Raw genomic sequence first — 25,951 nt, forward strand, 5'->3', positions numbered from 1 at the left:
GGAAAAGTTGGTCTTAGATGGGAATAAAAAATCCTTCACTGTAATCACAGGGGTGGGGGGAGAGTGCAGGGTTGCAGATGTTATTAGGTAACATGTGATGGAGGCAATCCATGGAATGTCTTCTAATGGCTTGTTGCTCTAATCTCAGTGAAACAAGGACTGAAGTAATTAGCTGAAAGAAAATATGGGGAAGGAAAGTCAAGAGTTTGAGGAGTAAAGTGAAATGGTATAATACCTGTCTCAGAGAGGGGATAAATGCATGGCTTAGGGAGATGGATTATGATTGTCAGTTAGCATAAGTGTCCCCTGGGTGTCATCACAGCATACGCAACATGGCTGTGTGGTTTTCATCAGCCACCATCTGCAACATGAGGGCTAGTACAAAGTAGGTAGGGCTATGACTTTGCCAATGGAATATGAGGAAATGATGGATTTATGGGTGAATGCAAAGAAGTAATTAAGCTACATTACCATGGATTTTATGTCCACTGAGAAGAAAGAATATGAAAAGGTTAAAGAATAACAGAAAGCTGTAGAATCAATGGATTGGGGTCTTGGTGGAGTCAAATGATTACCTGCACCAGAATAATTCTGGGAGTTACTTTGAAACTTAGGAAGTGGAGGTGTGGGTGGGCTGGATAAAATTTAGACAGCAGAGGAATTGTAGTCATTGATAACAACATGGTCCATGATACATGACCATAGGAGTACCTGACTTCAGAATAAAAGACAAGAACAAAAATAATTGAAGAGGCATTGACATAACTGAGAGGCCAGATTTTTGCAAGAATCATCCACGTGTATTTCAAAGTCACCCAGCATTAACGCAGAAACTGGAAAGGACAGTGACCCATGAATTAAAAAGTGTAAGGAAATGTGGGACCAGCCAATGACAGCCATTGTTAAGAATGGTGGATGATACATTTTGTTGACAAGAAACCCAATGTAAGGAGTTTGGGGGAAGAGGGAGAGAGCGAGAATGGAAAACAATAAAGCACCTCTCCTGCCTTTAGAACCAGGCTAGAAGGAGGAGGGCTGGAGTGGAAAACCAGTTACTCCTTGAGAAGGCTGCAAGGGAAGAACTCACAGAAAAGATCGCTGGATGGCAGGCGGTGTCTGATTTGCAGTTAAAATATATACATTTCATACTACAAGTTTTATCCTGACTAAGGGGCCAAATATGGTAAATATGAGTTGAGATCCCTGGAAAGAAGCTTCAATTCAGCAACCTTTTCCTCTTACTCTCCATGTGCCATAGTGTCAGAAATTCTTCCCTAGGGGACTTAAACCACCTGGCGTTAAAGGCTGATGGCCAGAGAAAATGCGGTCATTAGGGAGATACACAGCCTTACAACCTAAAAGAGCACTCTCTCCTGTTTAATACAAAACTTATCACACTGTGCTGCATGTGTGTGTAGACATAAAATTCTCAGAGAATACCAACCCTATACATCATCACTAAAAAAGTCAGTCACCAAATTTCAAAAGTGTCTTAGTAAGCATATCAGAAATGAGCAAAAATAAAGTACCTCAGCACTTGTATGGGCCTTGCACAGGATAAATCATCTTTACATGAGCAGAGCTTTTAGTTTTATTTTTTTCATACAGCAGAGAACAATAAGGACCTTTCTGCTTTTTTTTTTTTTTTTTTTTTAGCATTGGAATGTATATATTCCAAATTACGTGATCTTTTTAAAAATTTTATTTCTTTTCAGTGTTTCAGAATTCATTGCTTATGCACCACACCCAGTGCCAGGCAATATGTGCCCTCCTTAATACCCACCACCAGGATCTTGGGTAATATTCATGCTATTTTCAACTATCTTTACATGTGAAGAAAGGTTTAAATATCTCTCTTTAATTTCACCTCGTTGTTCAATTTGTTAAATGAATAAAAAAGTAATAAGTGACAGTTAAAACACAAGTACAATATTCATGATGGAGAAGGCTGAATAAAATATTGATAGCTTCTTTAAAAACTTAGTATTATTTTTCATAACTCCTTTTTTGCACATACAAGTTTATCGCTATAATGAAGAAAAAAATATATTTGTAACACCTCATAGTAAAATAAGAAATTGCTGAGTATTTTCATAGTCTTAAAAGATTATCTTCCAGCTCTATGATAAATAATCCAATTCAACTTTCCTTTTAATGTCCCTACCACTTGCTCAATAATCAATAAGGTAACTAACTTATACAGTAACTAGACAGGTCTTTTATATTTCTGAAATGCTGAGCAACTTTCTTTAATCAAGTTACTATTATACATGAAATTATATGCAGATGATAGTAAGCATTTGTTTTAGAAATTCAACAGAGGGGAGCCTTGATGGCTCAGACAGTTAAACGGCTGCCTTCAGCTCTGGTCATGACCCCAGGGTACTAGAATCACGCCCCACATCTGGGCTCCCTGCTCAGCAGAGAGCCTGCTTTTCCCTTTCCCTCTGCCTAGTGCTCTGCCTACTTGTGTTCTCTTTCAAGCTCTCTGTCAAATAAATAAGAAATCTTATTTATTGTTAACATTTGTTTTTTTAAAAATTCTTCCTGTATAGCCTCCTTTTGCCATAATTTCAAGCAGCTTTATTATAAGCATAAATATAAATAAATAAATAGATAACTTAACTCTTGAACTTGCAGTTCCTTATTCAAGGTGATCACAATTATTTTATCTTGCTATAATTGAGTGGATCTCAAAATTTTTACTATATCACTTTAAATAGTTCCACTTCTCTAATCTTAAACCCTGTACTTATATTTTGCAGATACATTTGATTCTCAACTGGTTTCTGTCAAATTTTTAAAAATACACCAATTTTTAACAGTGAGTCAATATGATCAAATGAATAATAAAGTCCCACTGACAAACAATGAGTAAGATACGTCCCATATATTATTCTCCTTCAAATCATGACTTATCCCTAGCGTTAAATATGTAGAAATAGAAAGAACCTCTTGATGGAAAGTTAATGTGAAGAATTGTGTAATTGCTATTGAGCCAACCTAACTGAATGTGAGTTTAAAATCTGTAAAATTCTTGTGCCCTGATCATTAAAGCATTAATCATTTAAGCAGTTATTTTTGACAAAAGAGAGATTTACATGATCATGAAACTGTATCAATCTATTTGAAACTGTATCAACCTATTTGGAACATACAAGATATTTGTTCCACTACACCAGTAGAAAAAGCAATATGTTTAAGATCTTTCCAGATGAAAACTGCTTGTAATAAATAAGTTGAGGCCCAGTTTGCATATCTGTGAGCAAAATAAGAAGTATTAGTTTCTCAAAGAATGATCATGATGATCAAAAGAAATAGTGCTCCTAAAATGCTCAGCAAATTGTGAAGTACATATATTAATAAACTTAAACATTAGTTACATTAACTACAATTAAATGGTAGGTATTATTGCTGTCTGTATTATTACTAATGTGTCTTTCAGGTCCTAAATTGCAAGCCTGTTACAATTTATATCTGTGTTTGGCTTCCTCAGTATTCCCTGGTATACCTTCTCTTCTTTAGCACAATGATAATTCCCTCTTCCTTGTCTTTGTTCATGGTGGTTATTGATCAAAAGTGTTCCTCAACCTGCTCATTCCTGTTATGCCCGTTTTTGGGATCCCAACTCTTTCTACTTCTATTAGTTATCTATTGCTGTATAAGGAACTACTACCCCCAAATCTGGAGGCTTGAAATACCATTTATTCTTGTACTTTCTGAAGTTTCACAATTCAGACATGGCTTATCTGGGCTTCTTGCTTAGACTATCTCACAGGCTGCAATTAAGGGCTCCTGGAGCTACATGTAGTCTCTTCTAGAGGTTCAAATGGAGAAGCTTGCACTGCCAGGATTTTTTTGCATTTCTTTGCAGGATCCAGCTCCTTATAGGCTGTTGATTTGACAGCCTAAGCTCTTCAGTGTTTGCTGATCAGATGTCACTCTCTGTTCTTTGACACCACGAGCATCTCCAAAATGGAAGGTGTTGTTTTTGTTTGTTTGTTTGTTAATCAAAGTGTACAAGTTGAGAAAAAATAGAGAACACAAACAAGATCAAAGTTACAGTATTTTATAATCTAATTATATCGGTAAAATTTTATCACTTAGCCTTATGCTCTTTGCAAGTCACTAATGCTAGCTCACAGTCAGGATAAGAGTGTAAATACCAAGAGGTGGGGATTATGGAGGACCATCTGTGAAAGCTGTCTATTATATCATCTCAACTTCAACCACCTGCAACTACACGGCTACTGTAAAACTTTATGAAAATAATTAGGGAATTAAAGGTTAATTTCCAATTTCCAAATTCTAATTTTAGCTAGTCTTTTCCCCTTAGAATTCTGAAAGCACTAATAGCTAGATAATAGTTTTTAATTTTTCATAAAAATTGTATGTTTTTAAGAGTCTCATGCTCTACCAGCTGAGCTGAGCACTGCATATTAGGTTTTTTTGGTTGTTTGTTGTTGTTGTTTTTCATCATTATAATACCTTGTCATGTGGATTTATATCTCTGGGAGAGTTTAGGACAAATGGCACATTAAGTAAACATTAATTGAAAGAACAAATATTATTGCTCATTCATAAACAATCTGGATGATGGAACTCTAACATATTTTTTATGAGAGATACTTCTACCTCTGTAAAAAGAGAAACATATTTCTTTTTCATATAAAAATGCTACATTAAACTTATTATTGCAAAAACAGGCTGACCTATATCCCTGTCTTTGCAACACAATATGTTTTCTATAAAAACAAAATTATGTGACTTCAGCTATAAGTTACTATACTGTAATTGCTTGAAAAAGAACACACAGGGGAACAAGAAAGATAAATCAGTTTTAAAGATTTTAGAATTATTTTGTGATAATGAGGATTTAGGTTCTTCTACAATTTTCCTTCTATATTTACAGAAAAGAAAATTTAAATAAATTACCTTTGAATAGCATAAAAACCATGTATAATATATGTCACCTATAAGGATTATTCCTTCCAGATGATAAAAAGGATTAATATGAATTACCACAGAGACTTGCCCTCTAAAACATTAATCTCCTGTAAAAATTATTTTAAATAAACTTATAAATTAAAATAAATTAGTCTTAAATTAAGGCCAAAATTTTTTTATTTTAAATAGTCTAATGACCTACTTTTCTTCTAATAAGCATATCTGGCAAATAATACAGAAATCAGATGGATTGTTTCATATGAATCTAGGCTGGACCGTGTAATTGGAATTTGACTGATTAGAGAGGTAAAATCAATAAAATCCTTTGAGCCATTCATATGGACGTATTAAGTTTTCAAAACTTTATCCTATTCATTTCTGATGACATTTATACTGGGATTAAGTAATCCACTTTAAATTCCTTTTATGTTGCTAAAAATTGGAATAGTGCTGTCAAACTCTTAATTAGTTCAGATGAATTCATGTAATTCCAAGAATGTTAGAGAATTATTATAATCTAAAAATATTTAGCAATAAAAGAGATTCTCATTAAAAGGAACAAACTAAAAGCATTATTATTGGTCCTTTTTCTCAAACCCAATGAAAGTAAGAAAAGAAAAACACATATAAGGGGTGAGGGCCACCCTCAATGAAACAGAAAATATACATCTCTCAAGCAGATTTATTTGTCCTCAAACCTCAAGTGGAATTAAGATTTCATTAAAGTAACTGTCAAGAAGCAATACAACCCTTAGAAGAAAAGTGGGGTGAATAACTTTGTGTCCTTGGAATGGACAAAGATTTCTCAAATGTAACACAAAAACTGTAATAATAACAATTATAAAGAAAAAAAATGATAAATGAAACATTGTAAAATCAAATTGCTTTTTCATCGAAAATTACATTGTGCCTTCTACTTGTATTTACAATAAAGAAAATAAGAAGAGAAAATTGTCACCACTCAAACAAGAACAGCTGAGTAACTACAAAATCATATTTTAAACTCATTAGAGAGCTGAGAATGCAAATAAATATGCATTTACTAAACTTAAATTTTCTATAGGCTGAGAACAGGGAAAATATGAGAGAAAATCTTCAAGCAATGCCACTAAATACTAGGGAGAGGAAACACATAGAAGGGAGAGAGGCAAGAGAGCTGACAGATGCACCATCTATAGCACAGACATTGTGTTTGTAGAAGTCTGAGGGTAAAGTGGTGGGCAATAAAACATTCAAGCACTCTAGTCCCAAACTGAAGAGAAAGTCCTCATCCTAGCTTCATATTATTTGAATCCAATGGTGAACAATCTATCAAAAGTGGCCAGAAAATCCAGTCCCATCTTAACTACATATTTGAGTCATTCCCATACACTAACACTCTGACAAAAGGGGTATGCACACTTCTGAGCATAAATATTATTTATTTCAGTCTCCACTGGTCTTTCATGTACAATGCATGGTAGAGAATTAAAATTTATGAGCCGTACAAAGAAGCAAGAAAATATGACCAATCAACAAGAGAAAAAATCTGTCACATTATGAGAATTAAAAAGCCAAGTAATCAAACTGCTGACCTCCAAAGAGAAAGAGCAAATCCAAGATCAGAAAACAAAATATATGTTCCATTGTTATCATGACACAGATATAAAAATGACAGGTGACTTCCCAACAGAAACAATACAAGCCAGAAGAAAATGACACAATTTCTTTCCAACACCGAAAGAAAATATTGTCAACCTAGATTCTGTAATCAGAATCTTTCAAATTAGAAAAATTCTTTCAAAATAGAAAAAAGATGAAAAAAAAAATCCGATTAATAATTTTAAATAATTTTTGTCACTTAAATAATTATGAAGAATGTGTGTACTCATGTCCATGAAAGAGTTACTCTGTAATGACCTCACCTATCAGGAAAATCTTGTCACTGTTATACAAACCTAAATTCTGCAGCACTTTCCACTGATGAGATAAGAGTCTAAAGAATGGATAACTTTTTCAATGTTCCAAAGAAAGTTTGCACTGAAGAAAAATAGGGAATTATAAAGAATGAGGCATTTATGACTTTTTTTCCCTTTGATCTTATAACTATGTTATCACTGTTTGTTTCGACTCTACTGTTTAAATTCAAAAATATGAGAGTGAATTAAAAATAAAAGTTGTATCTATGAAATATACAGGCACTGGGGCAATACCAAAACTTTAATATCTTGTTTTCCCCTGATATTGGCATTTTACAGTTTTGTGGGGGACCTGTGGTCGTTGACCTCTCATTTTTTGGCTGGCTTTCTGTGGGAAGGGTCTGCTGCATTGTTTTTCAACGCTATGGTCAAATAATCTTGGACAAAGCAGGAGAAAACATTGAGTGGAAAAAGACAGTTTCTTCGATAAATGCTGCCAGGAAAATTAGAAAGCAATGTGTAGAAGAATGAAATTCGACTATCCTCTTACACCATACACAAAGATAAACTTGAAATGGATAAAAGACCTCAATGTAAGGCAAGAATCTATCAAAATCCTAGAGGAAAATATAGGCAATAACCTCTTCAACATCAGCCACAGCAACTTCTTTTAAGATGTTTCCAAAGGCAAAGGAAACAAAAGTGAAAATGAACTTTTGAGACTTTATCAAGATCAAAATCTTCTGCACATCAAAGAAAACAGTCAACAAAACAAAGAGGCAAACCACAGAATGGGAGAAAATATTTGCAAATGACACTACAGACAAAGGGTTGATTTCCAAGATCAATAAAGAACTCCTCAAACTCAACACATACAAAACAGATAATCACATCAAAAAATGGGAAGAAGAAATGAACAGACACTTCTCCAAAGAAGACATACAAATGGCTAACAGACATATGAAAAAAGATCATAATCATTAGGCATCAGGGAGATTCAAATCAAAAACCACATTGAGATACCACCTTATATAAATTAAAATGATCAAAATTAATAAGAAAATAAACATGTGTTGGAGAGGATGTGGAGAAAGGGGAACCCTCTTACTCTGTTGGTGGGAATGCAAGTTGGTACAGCCATTTTGGAAAACAGTGTGGAGGGTCCTTAAGAAATTAGAAATAGAGCTTCCCTATAACTATGCAACTGCACTACTGCGTATTTACCCCAAAGATACTGATGTAGTGAAAAGAAGGGCCATCTGTACCCCAATGTTCATAGCAGCAATGGCCACAGTTGCCAAACTGTGGAAAGAACCAAGATGCCCTGTCGTGGCAGGTGTGACAAATCATCCAAGAACATGAGGGTCAGAGGATGAAGAAAATAACTCGAGAAGCAGAGAGATGGGGGCAGAAGGAGCCCTGAGGAGGATGTCCAACAGTGCTAAGTTTATTCAAAGCATTAAGGCCATATATATAGTGATATTACATTAAGAGAAGCAATACATCTATGTCTAGTTAAACAACCATGAGTTCCCATAATAAGTTTCACAATTGACTATAAGCAGACCTCGTGATGCCAAATGGCTAATGCCAGTACAATTGTTCTGTATTGATACAGCAAACCTGAAAGTAATTTATGGGCTGTAATAGGGCAACAAGGACCAGAAACAAACTTTTGACCCCAACCGAATTGTTCTCATTTGTTTAGCAAGCGTGTGGGAAGTCACGTAGGCGAGCACACAACACATAGCACATACCCTTTCTCAGTGCTACTCAACTATTCCCGTCCTAAACCTTTTGTTAGATTATTCGGACTTTAAAGGAGGCACAAGTCAGGGCCTGGTTTGGTCCTTATCTCAAGCCTTATTGCAGCCTCCTACAATGCCCTTTAATGGATGAATGGCTAAAGAAGATATTGTTCATATATGCAATGGAGTATTATGCCTCCATCAGAAAGGATGAATACCCAACTTTTGTATCAACATGAACAGGATTGGGAGATTATGCTGAGTGAAATAAATCAAGCAGAGAGAGTCAATTATCATATGGTTTTACTTATTTGTTGAGCATAAGGAATAACATATAGGACACCGGAGAGAAGTGAGTTGGGGAATATTGGAGGGAGGGACAAACCATGAAAGACTGTGGACTCTGAGAAACAAACTGAGGGTTTTGGAGGGGAGGGAGTAGGGGGGTTGGGTGAGCCTGGCGGTGGGTATTATGGAGGGCATGTATTGCATGGAGCACTGGGTGTGGTGCATAAACAATTAATTCTGGAACACTGAAAAGAAATTTTAAAAATTCAAAAATATGTAATTCCATAGGATGTAGAAATAGGAACTACATCTGAAGTGAGTTCAAACAATCACAAACTGTTAAAACATTATTAAAATGAATGTATATAGATGATTCCAGTTTTAGGGGCCTAATCTATAACTAGAAATTTTCTAAATTTAACCTATGTAGAATACAATGTTAATTAAGGGATTAGTGATAAAAATGTAACCATTTGACTGTTTACCCACAGACCCACAGAAATTCTTTAGAAATTAGGCCAGCTTTTTTTTTTTTTTTTTGAGAGAGTATTAATTTCTAACTGTATTAATTTACTGGAGCTGCCATCATAAAATGCCATTGACAAGATTATTTAAACAATAGATAATGATTTTATCACAGTTCTGGAGTCTAGAAGTTCAAGATCAAGGCTTCAGGAGTTTTTATTTCTTTTGAAGAAATCAAGCCCATTCTTGAATTGTAGATGACTGCCATCCCACTTTGTCATCACATTGTGCTTCCTTTGTACACTAACACTCCTGGAATTTCTCTGTGTCTAATCCCCTCTTCTCTTAAGGACATCAGTGTGATTGGATTATGAACCACTTTGTGTGTGTGTGTGTGTGTGTGTGTGTATGTGTGTGAACTTTTTTATTATTATTTTTTATTTTTTTATAAACATATAATGTATTTTTATCCCCAGGGGTATACGTCTGTGAATTGCCATGTTTACATACTTCACAGCACTCACCATAGCATATACCCTCCCCAATGTCCATAACCCCACCCACTTCTTCCTGGCCCCCTCCTCCCAGCAACCCTCAGTTTGTTTTGTGATATTAAGAGTCTCTTATGTTTTGTCTCCCTCCTGATCCTATCTTGTTTCATTTATTCTTTTCCAACCCCCCCAAACCCCCCACATTGCATCTCCACTTTCTCTTATTAGGGAGATCATATGATAGTTGTCTTTCTCTGATTGTCTTATTTCAGTAAGCATAATACCCTCTGGTTCCATCCATGTCATTGCAAAAGGCAAGATTTCATTTCTTTTGATGACTGCATAGTATTCCATTATATATATATACCACATCTTCATTATCCATTCTTCTGTTGATGGACATCTAGGTTCTTTCTATAGTTTGGCTATTGTGGACATTGCTGCTATAAACATTCGGGTGCACGTGCCCCTTCGGATCACTATGTTTGTACCTTTAGGTTAAATACCCAGTAGTGCAATTGCTGGGTTATAGGGTAGCTCTATTCTCAGTTTTTTGAGGAACCTCCATGCTGTTTTCCAGAGTGGTTACACCAGCTTACATTCCCACCAACAGTGTAGAAGGGTTCCTCTTTCTCCGCATCCTCGTCAGCATCTGTCATTTCCTGACTTGTTAATTTTAGCCATTCTGGTATCTCATTGTGGTTTTGATTTGTATTTCCCTGATGCCGAGTGATATGGAGCACTTTTTCATGTGTCTGTTGGCCATCTGGACGTCTTCTTTGCAGAAATGTCTGTTCATGTCTTCTGCCCATTTCTTGATTGGATTATTTGTTCTTTGGGTGTTGAGTTTGCTAAGCTCTTTATAGATTTTGGATACTAGCCCTTTATCTGATATGTCATTTGCAAATATCTTCTCCCATTCTGTCAGTTGTCTTTGGTTTTGTTAACCGTTTCCTTTGCTGGGCAAAAGCTTTTGATCTTGATGAAATCTCGATATTTCATTTTTGCCCTTGTTTCCCTTGCCTTTGGTGATGTTTCTGGGAAGAAGTTGCTGTGACTGAGGTTGAAGAGGTTGCTGCCTGTGTTCTCCTCAAGGATTTTGATGGATTCCTTTCTCACATTCAGGTCCTTCATCCATTTTGAGTCTATTTTTGTGTGTGGTGTAAGGAAATGGTCCAATTTCATTTTTCTGCATGTGGCTGTCCAATTTTCCCAGCACCATTTATTGAAGAGGCTGTCTTTTTTCCATTGGACATTCTTTCCTGCTTTGTTGAAGATTAGTAGACTGTAGAGTTGAGGGTCTATTTCTGGGCTCTCTATTCTTTTCCGTTGATCTATGTGTCTGTTTTTGTGCCAGTACCACACTGTCTTGATGACGACAGCTTTGTAATAGAGCTTGAAGTCCGGAATTGTGATGTCACGAACTTTGGCTTTCTTTTTCAATATCCCTTTGGCTATTTGAGGTCTTTTCTGGTTCCATATAAAATTTAGGAATACTTGTTCCATTTCTTTGAAAAAAATGGATAGTATTTTGATAGGGATTGCATTAAATGTGTAGATTGCTTTAGGTAGCATAGACATTTTCACAATGTTTGTTCTTCCAATCCAGAAACATGGAACATTTTTCCATTTCTTTGTGTCTTCCTCAATTTCTTTCATGAGTACTTTATAGTTTTCTGAGTATAGATTCTTAGCTTCTTTGGTTAGGTTTATTCCTAGGTATCTTACGGTTTTGGGTGCAATTGTAAATGGGATTGACTCTTTAATTTCTCTTTCTTCTGTCTGATGTAAAGAAATGCAACTGATTTCTGTGCATTGATTTTATATCCTGACATTTTACTGAGTTCCTGTATAAGTTCTAGCAGTTTTGGAGTGGAGACTTTTGGGTTTTCCACATATAGTAACCTATCATCTGCAAAGAGTGAGAGTTTGACTTCTTTCCCAATGTGGATGGCTTTAATTTCTTTTTGTTGTTTAATTGCTGAGGCTAGGACTTCTAGTACTATGTTGAATAGCAGTGGTGATAATGGACATCCCTGACATGTTCCTGACCTTAGTGAAAAAGCATTCAGTTTTTCTCCATTGAAAATGGTATTTGTGGTGGGTTTTTCATAGTTGGTTTTGATAATATTGAGTTATGTGCCCTCTATCCCTACACTTTGAAGAGTTTTGATCAGGAAGGGGTGCTTTCAAATGCTTTTTCAGCAGCCATTAAGAGTATCATATGATGAACCACTATTAATAACCTCTTTTTAACTTAATTTTCCATTGTAAATCCTGTCTCCAAATATAGTCACATTTCGAGGCACTAGAGGTTAGGATTTCAAAACATGAATTTGGAGGGAAATACAATTCAGCATATAATCCTGACATTTAGAATCTGTCACATTATGAGAATTAAAGAGGCAAGTAAATTTAATTCAGTATTTTTATGAGTTTTAAATTTTCTGCAGAGAATTTACCCATATATCCTACAACTAGGATGAACTATTTCCATTGTCCCATAGTGTCTAACAACATACTTAATGATAAAATAGTGAACACTTTCCTCCTGCAATCATGAGCAAGTCAAGAGTTATAGTCATCACCATTTATATTCATTAGTATATAGAGAATCTAGCCCATGTGACAAGGCAAGAAAAAGAAATATAATACATACATATTGGAAAGAGATAAGTAAACCTGTATTTATTTGAAGATGACAAGATTGTGTATGTAAAAATTCCAAGGAACCTACCAAAGCCAAAACAAAAACAAAAACCTAGAAATAATAAATCAATTATCAATATTGTAGGTTATAAAATTAATAAATAAAAATAAATTATATTACTATGTACTAGCAATGCACAATTGTATAGAAGCATTAAAATTTGCAGCTGAACACAGAAATATGAAATACTTTGAAATAAATGTAATAAAACATGTGTATGATCTTGCTACAGAAAATTGCAAAATATTGTTGAGATTAAAGCAAATGACACCTGGGACACCTGGATGGCTCAGTCAGAAGATCATGAGATTCTTTACCTCAGGGTCATGAGTTCAAGCCCCACATTGCGTATAGAGATTATTAAAAAAATAAATACATAAAAACTTTTTTAAAATTATTTTTAAAAAAGGGAAAAAGTAAATGAGACCTTAAAAATGGAAATAATAAGGACATGGATTAAAATATTATTTTAAATAAATAATAATTTCTTTAAAAATACTGATTTATTTTACATAAATAAAAATCTTATCCAAATTTGTGATTGAATTAAGTCCCACAAAAATCTGAACAATGTTTTTGAGGAAATTAGCAAGCTAATTTTAAAAATTAAATATGAATATCAAAGCACCTAGGATAGACAAAACAATTTTGAAAAGTAAAAATCTAAAAGATTTATATTATCTGATTTACAGACTGATGAAAAATAATCGGGACAATTAATTATTGATGGAAGACTTAATAGATCAATGGAATAGAACAGCAACTGTGTCACAAATATGCAGTCAAATAATGTTTACAGACACCAAAGCAAATGAGGAAAGGAGAATCTTTTCAATAAATGGTACCAGAGCAATTGAATATCCATAAAGAGGGAAATGGACCTCAAAATTATCAATTAAAAAAATTTGGATTATAGATCAAAACGGCTCAGGGGGTTAAGCCGCTGCCTTCTGCTCAGGTCATGATCTCAGGGTCCTGGGATCGAGTCCCGCATCGGGCTCTCTCCTCGGCAGGGAGCCTGCTTCCTCCTCTCTCTCTCTGCCTGCTTCTCTGCCTACTTGTGATCTCTCTCTGTCAAATAAATAAATAAAATCTTTAAAAATAAAATAAAATAAAACCAAACTATAAAGCATAGACAAAATATAGGAGAAAAATTTTATAAACTTCAGGTGGTAGATTTTCTTTGAGAAGACACAGAAACACTATTACTAAAAGGAAAAACTATTGATATTTTAACTACATGAAAATTTTAAAATATCAATCATAAAACCATTAAGAGAAACCATAAACTGCGGAAATATATTTGTAGCAGGTATTTCCAACAGATGACTGGTGTTTGTAGTAACTCTGACAACTACAGTGAAAAGACAGCCCAATTTTTAGAAATGGTAAAGATGCAAGAGGCACCTCAAAAAGTAAGATACAAGAATATTTAGTACAATTCTGAAAAAAGTTTAACATTCTTAACCATCAGAAATGTGAAAATTGGGGTGCCTAGGTGGTTCAGTGGGTTAAAGCTTCTGCCTTTGGCTCAGGTCATGATCTCAGGGTCCTAGGACAGAGCTCCTCATTGGGCTCTCTGCTGAACAGGGAGCTGCTTCCCACCCCCCCCCTCTCTGTCTGCCTATCTGCCTACTTGTGATCTCTCTCTCTCTCTGTCAATTAAATAAATAAAACCTTAAAAAAAAGAAAAAAGAAATGTGCAAATTAAAACCACAGTGACATAGCACTACACACACACATGCACTAATACATAAACCCCTACACATACTCTAGAATGACTAAAGTTTTTCTAAACAACTTGTGCAAATGTTGATAAAATGCTCATCCATCACTTGATAGTACCCGAAGAATTTGAATCAATCAACATAATTCATTATTAATAGAGTAAAGGGAAAATCAATATTATTATTTCAATAGATATTGAAAAAAGAAACACTTAACAAAATTCAAAACCCAATTATAAAAACTCTTTCAGAAAACTGGGAAATAAAGAAACTTCCTCACCCTGAAAATAGGTATCTACCAAAACCTATCAATAACAGCAAATGTTAATGATTTTTTTTACCCCTAGAATTACAAACGAGAAAGACTAGTTCTTCGCCCTTCAATTCAACTTACTGGAGATTCTAGATAGTGGAATAAGGTAAGAAAAAGAACTATAAGTTACAGAGAATGTAAAGGAGGAGATAAAACTACATTAATTACAAATGACATGACCACCTTTACAGAAATCCTAAAAATCTACAAAAAAAGGCTGATATAAGTAATAATAAGATTTAGCAAGTTAATAAAAACTAAAAACTCTAAAATAACAAACATGGCTGATTCAGAGTTTATAATAAGGTTATGATAATGAATACCAATGTGGTATGGGTGTAGAGACACAGAGATCAATAAAACACAACATAGGAATCAGCAAACCATGGCCTATGGGCTGAATCTGGTATGCTGCTGCTTTTGTAAATGAAGTTTTATTGGAACAAACAAAAGTCCATTTATTTATTATATAAATAGTAGACATAGATTTAAAGAAATATCTATTTACTGTGGCAAAGTTAAGCAGTTGTAACAGAAACTGAATGGCCTGAAAAGTCTGAAATTTTTACTGTCTGTCCCTTCACAGAGTAAGTTTGCCAATGGCTGCAATAAAGGGTCCATAAATAATCACACATATATAGTCTATTGATTTTTGACAAAGATATTGAGGAAATTCAGAGGGGAAGTTATAATATTTAAACAAATGGTCTTGGAATCTTTGAATATCTATATGGATAAAAAAATAAATCTTAATACCTTATTCATCATATTATAAAAATTACTTAAAAATTGATAGATCTAAATGAAAAAACTAAAGATATAAATTTCTAGGGGAAAGCAGGAGACAATATTTGTGACTCTGGGTTATTTCTTCTTATAAAAGACACACACAAAAATGAAATAAGTAATTGATAAATTGGACTTGGTCAAAAATAGAGATTTTGGGGAGGAGTCAAGATGGCGGAGAAGGAGCAGGCTGAGACTACTTCAGCTAGCCGGATATCAGCTAGATAGCTTATCTAAAGACTGCAAACACCTGAAAATCCATCGGCAGATCAAAGAGAAGAAGAACAGCAATTCTGGTAACAGAAAAACAACCACTTTCTGAAAGGTAGGACCGGTGGAGAAGTGAATCCAAAGCGACGGGAAGATAGACCCCAGGGGGAGAGGCCGGCTCTCAGCAAGCGACGGAGCAACCGCGCGCAAAATCAGGACTTTTAAAAGTCTGTTCCGCTGAGGGACATCGCTCCAGAGGCTAAACCGGGGTGAAGCCCACGCAGGGTCAGCGTGGCCTCAGGTCCCGCAGGGTCACAGAAGGACCGGGGGTGTCTGAGTGTCGCAGAGCTTGCGGGTATTGGAATGGGAAAGCTGGCGACAGAGACAGAGCCGACAGTAAGCTCACAGCTCGGTGTTACCTTGAACCGGTCGCAGGCTCGGTGAGCTCGGAGTGCGGATGGAGGTCAGGCAGACGGGAGTAACTGGGCGCTGTTCTCTGAGGGCGCACTGAGGAGTGGGACCCCGGGCTCTCCGCTCCTCTGGGCTGGAGACCAGGAGGCCGCCATTTGTATTCCCGTCCTCTGGAAGCGCTCAGGGAACAAAAGCTCCTGAAAGCAAACCCGAGTGGATAACTCACCCCAGCCCCTGGTAAGGGCAGTGCAATTCCGCCTGGGGCAAAGACACTTGAGAATCTCTACAACAGGCCCCTCTCTGAGAAGATCAACAAGAAGTCCAGCCAAGACCAAGTTCACCTACTAAGGAGTGTGGTTTCAATACTAAGGAGAGCAGCAGAATTCCAGAGGAGGAGAAAGGAAAGCACGGAAATCATGGCTTTTTCCCTGTGATATTTTTAGTCTTGCAGTTAATTTATTTTTTTTCTTTTTCATTTTTTGTTTTTTTTTCTCGCCTTCTGGTAAAATTTTTTTTAACTTTTACCTTTTTCTTTTTTAACGTATTTTACTAGTTTATCTAATATATATATATATTTTCTTTTTTATATTTTTCTTAATTGTTTTCTTTTTATAAATTCTTTTCTTTTATTTTTTTTTCTTTTTCTTTTTTTTTCTTTCTTCCTTTTTGAACCTCTTTTTATCCCCTTTCTCCCCCCTCACGATTTGGGATCTCTTCTAATTTGGCTAAAGCATATTTTCCTGGGGTTGTTGCCACACTTTTAGTATTTTACTTGCTCCTTCATATACACTTATCTGGACAAAATGACAAGATGGAAAAATTCAACACAAAAAAAAGAACAAGAGGCAGTACCGAAGGCTAGGGACCTAATCAATACAGACATTGGTAATATGTCAGATCTAGAGTTCAGAATGACAATTCTCAAGGTTCTAGGCGGGCTCGAAAAAGGCATGGAAGATATTAGAGAAACCCTCTCAAGAGATATAAAAGTCCTTTCTGGAGAAATAAAAAAACTAAAATCTAACCAAGTTGAAATCAAAAAAGCTATTGATGAGGTGCAATAAAAAATGGAGGCTCTCACTGCTAGGATAAATGAGGCAGAAGAAAGAATTAGTGAAATAGAAGACCAAATGACAGAAAATAAAGAAGCTGAGCAAAAGAGGGACAAACAGCTACTGGACCACGAGGGGAGAATTCAAGAGATAAGTGACACCATAAGACAAAACAACATTAGAATAATTGGGATTCCAGAAGAAGAAGAAAGAGAGAGGGGAGCAGAAGGTATACTGGAGAGAATTATTGGGGAGAATTTCCCCAATATGGCAAAGGGAATGATCATCAAAATTCAGGAGGTTCAGAGAATGTCCCTCAAAATCAATAAGAATAGGCCCACACCCCGTCACCTAATAGTAAAATTTACAAGTCTCAGTGACAAAGAGAAAATCCTGAAAGCAGCCTGGGAAACGAAGTCTGTAACATACAATGGTAAAAGTATTAGATTGGCAGCTGACTTATCCATAGAGACCTGGCAGACCAGAAAGAGCTGGCATGATATTTTCAGAGCACTAAATGAGAAAAACATGCAGCCAAGAATACGATATCCAGCTAGGCTATCATTGAAAATAGAAGGGGAGATTAAAAGCTTCCAGGACAAACAAAAATTGAAAGAATTTGCAAACACCAAACCAGCTCTACAGGAAATATTGAAAGGGGTCCTCTAAGCAAAGAGAGAGCCTACAAGTGGTAGATCAGAAAGGAACAGAGACCATATACAGTAACAGTCACCTTACAGGCAATACAATGGCACTAAATTCATATCTCTCAATAGTTACCCTGAATGTGAATGGGCTAAATGCCCCTGTCAAAAGACACAGGGTATCAGAATGGATAAAAAAACAAAACCCATCTATATGTTGCCTCCAAGAAACTCATTTTAAGCCCGAAGACACCTCCAGATTTAAAGTGAGGGGGTGGAAAAGAATTTACCATGCTAATGGACATCAGAAGAAAGCAGGAGTGGCAATCCTTATATCAGATCAATTAGATTTTAAGCCAAAGACTATAATAAGAGATGAGGAAGGACACTATATCATACTCAAAGGGTCTGTCCAACAAGAAGATTTAACAATTGTAAATATCTATGCCCCCAACGTGGGAGCAGCCAACTATATAAACCAATTAATAACAAAATCAAAGAAACACATCAACAATAATACAATAATAGTAGGGGACTTTAACTCTCCCCTCACTGAAATGGACAGATCATCCAAGCAAAAAATCAGCAAGGAAATAAAGGCCTTATGTGACACACTGGACCAGATGGACATCACAGATATATATAGAACATTTCATCCCAAAGCAACAAAATATACGTTCTTCTCTAGTGCACATGGAACATTCTCCAGAATAGATCACATCCTCGGTCCTAAATCAGGACTCAACCGGTATCAAAAGATTGGGATCATTCCCTGCATATTTTCAGACCACAATGCTCTAAAGCTAGAACTCAACCACAAAAGGAAGTTTGAAAAGAACCCAAATACATGGAGACTAAACAGCATACTTCTAAAGAATGAATGGTTCAACCAGGACATTAAACAAGAATTGAAAAAAATCATGGAAACAAATGATAATGAAAATACAATGGTTCAAAACCTGTGGGACACAACAAAGGCAGTCCTGAGAGGAAAATATATAGCGGTAAAAGCCTTTCTCAAGAAATAAGAAAGGTCTCAGGTACACAATCTAACCCTACACCTAAAGGAGCTGGAGAAAGAACAAGAAAGAAACCCTAAGCCCAGCAGGAGAAGAGAAATCCTAAAGATCAGAGCAGAAATCAATGAAATAGAAACAAACAAAAACAAAAAAACAAAACAATAGAACAAATCAACGAAACTAGGAGCTGGTTCTTTGAAAGAATTAATAAAATTGATAAACCCCTGGCCCGACTTATCAAAAAGAAAAGAGAAAGGACCCAAATAAATAAAATCATGAATGAAAGAGGAGAGATCACAACAAACACCAAAGAAATACAAACTATTATAAGAACATACTATAGGCAACTCTATGCCAATAAATTTGACAATCTGGAAGAAATGGATGCATTCCTAGAAACATATAAACTACCACAACTGAACCAGGAAGAAATAGAAAGCCTGAACAGACCATTAACCAGTAAGGAGATTGAAACAGTCATTAAAAATCTCCAAACAAACAAAAGCCCAGGCCTGACGGCTTCCCGGGGGAAATCTACCAAACATTTAAATAAGAACTAATTCCTATTCTCCTGAAACTGTTCCAAAAAATAGAAATGGAAGGAAAACTTCCAAACTCATTTTATGAGGCCAGCCTCACCTTGATCCCAAAACCAGACAAGGATCCTATCAAAAAAAAAAAAAAAAAAAAAGAGAGCTATAGACCAATATCCTTGATGAACACCGATGCAAAAATACTCAACAAAATACTAGCCAATAGGATTCAACAGTACATTAAAAGGATTATTCACCACGACCAAGTGGGATTTATTCCAGGGCTGCAAGGTTGGTTCAACATCTGCAAATCAGTCAATGTGATACAACACATCAATAAAAGAAAGAACAAGAACCATATGATACTCTCAATAGATGCTGAAAAAGCATTTGACAAAGTACAGCATCCCTTCCTGATCAAAACTCTTCAAAGTGTAGGGATAGAGGGCACATACCTCAATATCATCAAAGCCATCTATGAAAAACCCACCGCAAATATCATTCTCAATGGAGATAAACTGAAAGCTTTTCCGCTAAGGTCAGGAACACGGCAGCAATGTCCATTATCACCACTGCTCTTCAACATAGTACTAGAGGTCCTAGCCTCAGCAATCAGACAACAAAAGGAAATTAAAGGCATCCAAATCGGCAAAGAAGAAGTCAAATTATCACTCTTTGCAGATGATATGATACTATATGTGGAAAACCCAAAACACTCCACTCCAAAACTGCTAGAACTTATACAGGAATTCAGTAAAGTGTCAGGATATAAAATCAATGCACAGAAATCAGTTGCATTTCTCTGAATCAACAGCAAGACAGAAGAAAGAGAAATTAAGGAGTCAATCCCATTTACAATTGCACCCAAAACCATAAGATACCTAGGAATAAACCTAACCAAAGAGGCACAGAATCTATACTCAGAAAACTATAAAGTACTCATGAAAGAAATTGAGGAAGACACAAAGAAATGGAAAAATGTTCCATGCTCCTGGATTGGAAGAATAAATATTGTGAAAATGTCTATGCTACCTAAAGCAATCTACACATTTAATGCAATTCCTGTCAAAGTACCATCCATCTTTTTCAAAGAAATGGAACAAATAATTCTAAAATTTATATGGAACCAGAAAAGACCTCGAATAGCCAAAGGGATATTGAAAAAGAAAGCCAACATTGGTGGCATCACAATTCCGGACTTCAAGCTCTATTACAAAGCTGTCATCATCAAGACAGCATGGTACTGGCACAAAAACAGACACATAGATCAATGGAACAGAATAGGGAGCCCAGAAATAGGCCCTCAACTCTACAGTCTACTAATCTTCGACAAAGCAGGAAAGAATGTCCAATGGAAAAAAGACAGCCTCTTCAATAAATGGTGCTGGGAAAATTGGACAGCCATATGCAGAAAATGAAATTGGACCATTTCCTTACACCACACACAAAAATAGACTCAAAATGGATGAAGGACCTCAACATGCAAAAGGAATCCATCAAAATCCTTGAGGAGAATACAGGCAGCAACCTCTTCGACCTCAGCTGCAGTAACATCTTCCTAGGAACAACGCCAAAGGCAAGGGAAGCAAGGGCAAAAATGAACTATTGGGATTTCATCAAGATCAAAAGCTTTTGCACAGCAAAGGAAACAGTTAACAAAACCAAAGACAACTGACAGAATGGGAGAAGATATTTGCAAACGACATATCAGATAAAGGACTAGTGTCCAGAATCTATAAAGAACTTAGCAAACTCAACACCCAAAGAACAAATAATCCAATCAAGAAATGGGCAGAGGACATGAACAGACATTTCTGCAAGGAAGACATCCAGATGGCCAACAGACACATGAAAAAGTGCTCCATATCACTCGGCATCAGGGAAATACAAATCAAAACCACAATGAGATATCACCTCATACCAGTCAGAATGGCTAAAATCAACAAGTCAGGAAATGACAGATGCTGGCGAGGATGCAGAGAAAGAGGAACCCTCCTACAGTGTTGGTGGGAATGCAAGCTGGTGCAGCCACTCTGGAAAACAGCATGGAGGTTCCTCAAAATGTTGAAAATAGAACTGCCCTATGACCCAGCAATTGCACTATTGGGTATTTACCCTAAAGATACAAACGTAGTGTTCCAAAGGGGCACGTGCACCCGAATGTTTATAGCAGCAATGTCCACAATAGCCAAACTATGGAAAGAACCTAGATGTCCATCAACAGATGAATGGATCAAGAAGATGTGGTATATATACACAATGGAATACTATGCAGCCATCAAAAGAAATGAAATCTTGCCATTTGCGACAACATGGATGGAACTAGAGCATATCATGCTTAGCGAAATAAGTCAAGCAGAGAAAGACAACTATCATATGATCTCCCTGATATGAGGAAGTGGTGATGCAACATGGGGGCTTAAGTGGGTAGGAGAAGAATCAATGAAACAAGATGGGATTGGGAGGGAGACAAACTATAAGTGACTCTTAATCTCACAAAACTAACTGAGGGTTGCTGGGGGGAGGGGGTTTGGGAGAAGGGGGTGGGATTATGGACATTGGGGAGGGTATGTGCTTTGGTGAGTGCTGTGAAGTGTGTAAACCTGGTGATTCACAGACCTGTACCCCTGGGGATAAAAATATATGTTTATAAAAAAAATTTTTTAAAAATAGAGATTTTGCCTCTGAAATATACTCATGAGAAATTAAAAAGGGAAGCCAAAGACTGGGAAAAAATATTTGAAAGATACATATCTAATAAATGATTTATATTCAGAGGACATAAATAATTCTTACAACTCAATAATAAAAAGAGAAATAATTCAATTTTAAAAAGACAAAAATATTTTAGTGTGCTTTACCAAACATTTTCTATGATATATCTACCAATCCAACAAAATGTCCAAAATTAAAAAGACACTGTACTGTGTTGACAAGAATGTGGGACATCTTGAACTCTCATACAAAATGGCAGCCACTTTGGAAAAGAGTTTAGGAATTTCTAAAAATATTGAACACATATTTACTTTATTACCCAGCAATCCTATTTCTAGGTATTTCCTCAAGACAAATGAAAATATTCCTGTACAAAATCTTCTATGTAAGTGTTCCTAGCAGCTTTCTCCTCAATAACATCCTCAGTGTCCACTAACAGGTAAGTATATAAGCAACAGTATCAATGGCCGTACCATGTAATACTGTTTAGGAATAACAAAATAATAAGCTACTAGCACATGACAACATGGATAGATCTCAAAAACATTTCACTAAGCAGAAGACCCAGACATAAAGGAATACATATTATATGTTTTCATTTATATAAAGTTTTAGAAAAGATTAATCAAATATACAATACAGAAAATACATCAGAGGTTCCCTGGCTCTTAAAACTGGGATGATGGGGGAAAGATTGCATGGGATGGAATACAAAGGTACTTTTTAACTTGCAGATATGAGCTGTATTTTGATTACAGGACTAGGCTACATGGAAGCATGTGAATTTGTAAAAACATATCACAATGTATGCTAAAAATGGGTACATTTTATTGTATGTAACTATATCTCAATAAAGATGACTTTTAAAAAACTCTTGAAAAGTAATAAAATAAACGATACCTCTCTTAATGAAAACCAGTTGCACTTTTATTTCACTTTTATTTTTGAAAACAGGGAAACATGAAGACTAGCTAATTAGAAGAGAACTCTAATATCTTTTTAGTTTCTTTTAGAATACTTGGCATATTACTATTGTGATGATACTAGTTATCTTTATTGAGAGTGTACTCATTGCCAGGCACTCACCATATCCTCTCCTGGGAAAAGCAATTATACACACAAACACACATTATCCTCCTGTTTTACATACAAGAAAACTAAGGTTTCCAAAAGCATATATTTTTGAATAGCATATAATGTATTATTTGTTTCAGGGGTGGAGGTCTGTGATTCATCAGTCTTATACAATTCACAGTGCTCACCATAACACATACCCTCCCCAATCAAAAAGCATATTTTACTAGCCAAATGGGATCCTGATATTAAATGCCAGAGAAAGGATTTGATCATTTGATAGCAGGTCTGCCTAACTCTAAATGATATTCTTTATTTGTTAAGATTTTATTTATTTATGTATTTATTTAAGAGAGAGAAAATGAGCAAGAAGAGAAACAGAAGAAGAGGGACAAGCAGACTCCCTGCTGAGCATGGAGCCCAACATGGGGCTGGATCCCAGGACCCCAAGATCATTACCTGAGCCGAAGTCAGATGTTTAACTGACTGAGCTTTCCAAATCATATTTTTTATACCATATCAGCTCAGGGTGCCAACAGAGGTCATGACTTAGTGCCCTGACAATTATAGTTTTGGTTTGTTTCTTTAAACATTGCACAACTTATCAATAATTTTTAGTTTACCATTTCCCATAGAATTTCAAAATTAATCTACTCATAATCATTGTACCACATCTATAAATGTAGGAGATATGTCTAGGTGTGCTCTAAGCAGGCCCTCAATTTTGAGGCTGAATGATTTTTTTTTTTTTTAACACAAACCTGATAATTTTTCTTTTTAAGATTATTTATTTGACAGAGAGAAATCACAAGTAGACAGAGAGGCAGCCAGAGAGAGAGAGAGAGGGAAGCAAGCTCCCTGCTGAGCAGAGAGCTCGATGCGGGACCCGATCCCAGGACCCTGAGATCATGACCTGAGCCGAAGGCAGCGGCTTAATCCACTGAGCCACCCAGGCGCCCCTGAATGATTTTTTTTAAATACCATTATCAACCTATTAAGGAATAACATCAGAATGTTTTAACACATGTGAGGTTACATGTGTTCCCTATATAATGAAACTGTCTAGGCTGATGAACCCTCCCAACATCACTTTAAAATAAGGAGAAATCGTTTTTAGCCAACTTTCCTTTGAAGCCTGTTATAGATTTTATAATCACTGCTAATTATTTTACACAAAAATAGAGGGGAAATTATTGCCATTGATTCAAGCAGTTAACTGGGCTTTTAATGGGATGTCATTTTGCATAACTCAATTATAGTTTGTTGACATTAGCAAATAATTGAACCTTTTGTAGTCAGCTTTTAATGGTCAGTTCCAGATCTTCATTTTTAACATAGTACTCTGGGTACAATTTGACTTCTTCTCTCAACACACTTTTTGTGCACTATTCATTTCCAATTAGTTCTTAATTGGGCAGTACTCTTCAGCTGCTTTTTATTCTTTTCTTCTTTGTCCTTAACTGAGATAAGTTACCTTCTTGGGCTTTAGTATTCTCACTTGCCACATGCTTCTGCACTTACATCAATTTATATTTTAATTAGTATTTGAGATGGTTTTTTTTCTTTTGACCTAAATTTACAGGAAAATTTGACAACAAGATGATGAAGAACATTTTATATGAGAACAAAGTAGAATAAGTTACCAGAAATTATACCGAAACAAAGCAGAACCTGTTAACAATGAGACAGAGAATTATACATATCTGAGACTGCTATTAAATCACTATCCCAGGTAAGACATTGTTGCAGCATAAAATAGAGACCTATATCTTAGTCTTTCTCTCTTTTGAGAAACTCTAAGTTCTTAGTGATTAACAGTGAGGAAGGATAACCAGGTGATATATCTCAATAATTACTTAACTCAATATTTAGCACATTTCTACTAAAATGCAGACACTGTTTCAAGTGCTGGGGACACAGTATTAAATAAAATAGAAAAAGTCCTTGCTGTTAGGGATTTATGTTTTAGTAGAGAAGGCAGTAATAAACAAACACATATACAAATACACGTCAGCTGTGTTAAGTGTTCTGAGGAAAAGCATAACACGGAAAATGCAAGGGAACGTTGTTATTATACATGAGATGGTTCAGGAAGGCATTTTGAGGAGAGATATGGCCAAAACACAATAAGCACGGGAAGGGTAGAGGAAGGTGAAGCTGGATCCTTAACAAGGGGTCACATCATGTGACCTGACAATTATAGTCAAAAGTCATGGGAGGAAAAAAAAAAAAAAAAGACATGGGAAGAATTTTGGATTTTGTCCTAACTCAGATGGAAAATCAGTAAGAACGTGTAGATTTCTTCTTCACTCCATTTTACTTCAGCTATAAGTCTGTTTACACTAAGGCCAAGTCTAAAAGAAATGAATTTATTGGCCTAAACTAATCATGCTTATATTTTGGTTCTAAAACTAAGCAAATGGTATCTTTTGCATCTCAAGTACCTATCTGGCTGATTTATTATATGTGTTGTCATATTAGATTATAATTAGATTGGCATGTCTTTCTGCTAGATTGTGAGCTACCTGAGCATAAAGACTTTAAATAGTATATTCCAGAACTAGTAAAGGGCTTGTACATATTTTTGATACTGATCTGAAGCTAGTAAATAGCTTTTATCAAGATCCTTTGTCCTTCCTCAGTCAGAGAAATAGGCAGGGCTCTTCTTTCACAGTCCCTACAGAAGGCAGCACTGGCTCTCAAATGGAATTCATCTGGTCTTTTGCATATTCCCCACTAAAACTGAACCAAGAAACTCAAAATGAAAGTGAGACACAACAGGCTCATGGATATTATCCACTCATTTTGTCAATTCAAAGGGAAGTAAGAGAACCATACAACTTTCTATGATGGTGATGTTTTCTAAAATAGGTTTCGCATTTACCACTCAAAAAAATGAGCCAATTTCAAAGACCTATTG

At 35.8% G+C, this 25,951-nt stretch overlaps 1 pseudogene across 1 annotated transcript in view; it reads left to right on the forward strand.

Annotated features, from left to right (window-relative positions):
• Positions 1–332: 332 nt before the first annotated feature.
• Positions 333–25,951, forward strand: part of LOC309863151 (acyl-CoA (8-3)-desaturase pseudogene) — a 123,578-nt pseudogene continuing 97,959 nt past the window's right edge. Inside the window, exon 1 of the transcript in view lies at positions 333–385. The product of the transcript in view is annotated as an acyl-CoA (8-3)-desaturase pseudogene (transcript). The remainder of the gene's footprint in view (positions 386–25,951) is intronic.

Source organism: Mustela nivalis (genome assembly GCF_964662115.1).
Source record: "Mustela nivalis genome assembly, chromosome: 4".
NCBI lineage: Eukaryota > Metazoa > Chordata > Mammalia > Carnivora > Mustelidae > Mustela > Mustela nivalis.